Source organism: Triticum aestivum, unplaced genomic scaffold (genome assembly GCF_018294505.1).
Source record: "Triticum aestivum cultivar Chinese Spring unplaced genomic scaffold, IWGSC CS RefSeq v2.1 scaffold290256, whole genome shotgun sequence".
In the NCBI taxonomy this organism is placed as follows: Eukaryota; Viridiplantae; Streptophyta; class Magnoliopsida; order Poales; family Poaceae; genus Triticum; species Triticum aestivum.
Genome location: NW_025244453.1, coordinates 1 through 2765, shown reverse-complemented (window position 1 = coordinate 2765; position 2765 = coordinate 1). Strand labels below are relative to the sequence as shown.

At 42.1% G+C, this 2765-nt stretch overlaps 1 long non-coding RNA gene across 2 annotated transcripts; it reads left to right on the top strand.

Moving 5' to 3' along the window:
* The first annotated feature begins 60 nt into the window (after positions 1-60).
* Positions 61-2694, top strand: LOC123177034 (uncharacterized). 2 transcript variants are annotated; one of them, XR_006488743.1, is made up of 5 exons: positions 61-150; positions 690-724; positions 839-947; positions 1039-1169; positions 1826-2694. It is a non-coding gene; the product is annotated as an uncharacterized lncRNA (long non-coding RNA). The 2 variants fall into 2 exon arrangements; XR_006488742.1 differs by having other exon boundaries at positions 690-947.
* The last annotated feature ends 71 nt before the right edge of the window (positions 2695-2765 follow it).

Below are 2765 nucleotides of genomic sequence, written 5' to 3'. Positions count from 1 at the left end.
TAGTAATGAAGCAGTAAGCACATAAATCTTCATACCAAATGGGTTCATTTTACTTAACCTATATGCTCATATATGCAGGCAGGTCAGCCTCGTGTTCTGCACCCCAAGATGATGGTCTGCATGCTCGGTGACACTCAGTATGTGGGGGAGGTATGTGTTGTTACTGGTACTACTAAGCAGTTTTCTTTTTCTCTGTAACATGCATATATGTCAATGCTAGTTTTATTGTGTTAGTGTCTTGGGGATTTTGAGCTTTGTTCTGATGTACCATCTTTTAGTTCACTTGCTTCATCTGGTTGGTTACTTCCCGTAGTTAGAAGTTAGAACAACCTTTCTTCGTTCATGACTGCATGTAGATGTGTCATATATTTTCTTAGACTTACTAATTTAAATAGAATTGGCCATAATAAAAATGACATTCTTGTACTTAAACTGGTTATGTCGGAACAATTTGTATATGTGTGAGGACGCTCATGTATCGAGTTGCTGATTCTGTGAGAATTTAGTACTACTAGTGCACATGGTTATATGCTTGCACTGATATATGATTACACCTCTATTTAAATTCTTTACTGGTTTCCAAATTAGCCCCTTCCTGTACTGTTTGAGTGCTGTGATACTTGTAGTAGCAGCAGCAGTGTGCTCCTGTACTAACGCTACCTCCCTTTCTTGTTTGCTTGTTCTTGCAGGATAGGCCGCCGTCTTCCAAGCATGACAAGTTTGGGTGAGGCAAGCAGAAGAAGATTGAACCCCTTACCCTCCCGCTATCTATCTCTATATCATGTTGCTCTCTCACAGCCTCATCGAGTTTATTTATTGTGTTGTGGGTGGTTTGCAGAAGTGTAGCAGGGGGCAGAGGAAGGAGATGGTAAAAAAATGAGGTGTCGTTCGACCATGCCACCTATGACAAGTTGCTCAACCCCTCCGCCCTCTCTGAGCGCCTCATGGTAACACCATCCTCCTCTAGATCTTACAGTCATCTCATTCTGCATTTGCAGTTGCAAATTGGTCAAAGCATTCTGCATTCTGCATTTGCAGTTGCAAATTGGTCAAAGCATTCAGCATTCTGCATACTTGAAATTTTATAACAAGTAAGCTGAAGATGGGGGATATGTGATGCAAGGTTTGATGATCTGCTGATTGGGGGGTTGTCCCCAACTTCCTGTGAGGTTAGATGAGCAATTTATTTTATTAGTCAACTTGTGATGCGAGTTGCTTGTACCCCTTGACCGTGCTGGCTAGATCTTGGTTGCAATAGTGTGCTAAGCAATCACATGTGGTGCCCGACAATCATGTCAGGCCGTTTTGTGATCATGGCCTTTGAGCAGTGGTAATTTTTAGGGTAGGTTTGGTTCGTGGTGTGGTATTTGCTTAGTCAGTTGAACAATGCTTTGCTATTGTGTTTTTCATAAATTTTTTGTTGCATAACTAAGCGGTTTTATGAACTCCACTGATTTGTGCATACAGGCATATACATTTATATTAGTTAAAATATCAAATCTTTGTTACACCAATTGTTGGGAAAATGAATGGTTGTCGATTAAGTATAGGGTCTCTTTCCACCAAGTGTTGCGTTTTTTCTAGAAATGGTCTCTTGCATGCATATATTCTCTGTAAGATGATAAATCCAGATTTATGGGTCTTGATTGGGGCCTACAGCGATGTGAATTCTTGATATGCGATGGCAATGTTTGTGCTTCCCGTGATTGCCTTATAATAAGAAGCGTCACCATTTTAGTGGATTTAGCATTTGAAGTACTATTGTGATCATTTTATGTACTAGTGATATGATTATCTGATTCATGGTGTTCTTGTATGGGCGCAGGAGCGTGACTTGTCAATGGGCATCTAGCAGCGGTTCTCTCCCCATGCAATGGCAGCGAGTTCACCGGGCCGCAGACACCATTCCTTCGGCTGTGGTTCAGGTAACTACTTGGGCTCCTCCCTGCTCTACTCCATTCTCTATGGTGCCCAGCAATCGTGTCAAGGTCGTGTACTTCCTGCTTTTGAAAGTGTTTGCTTGCCGACGGGCATCTTGACAGGATGTCACTCTTACCCTCCCTCGAGTCTGATCTCGGGAGAGCGTTGTCATCATGGCCTTTGAGCCATGGTAATTTCTAGGGCAGGGTTTGGCTTCTGGCGTGGTCAACTGGCCATACATTGCTTTTGTGATAGTGGCTGTAGCAAATAAACTCTGTCTTATATTATGTCAAACTGTGGAGAATGTCACGCTATTCTGGGGAGTGCTCTATGGGTTCTTGTTTATCTGGGTGCTAGCTCTTAGCTCGTTTTGTATCCAATTGTTGTCTCTTTGAAACCCAAGGTCCTGCTTCTCTTTAGGAGAGGTGCATGTTTTTTGGAATTTGGAAAATCATGCTTGGTACAGTAGTTGTGTGATAAGTATTATGCTACTGCTTTTGGTCCTGTGGTGTGTAGGTTTCATAATAGTCTAGCAAAACACCCAAAGATAATGATGCGCGCTTCCCACAAGAGCTCTGGTTTGATTGTTTAGTTCCGGCATTCCAGTGCTGACTATTGTGCTTTGAATGTCCAAAGGATGTCCTAGGAGGTCCTGTCATGACAACCAAATAAGTAATATTTGGTTCTTACTGTAGTAATACGGATTGTCAATATTCCTGCAGAACTAGTGAACGTCCTGATGGATCATCCTCTGGTTTTGCTTTCTGAATTCCAAAGAGCTAATTATCTTGGTGTTTGATAAAAGTTCATCTTACTTCGGTTGCCCTTGTAGTAATAGGGAAGCA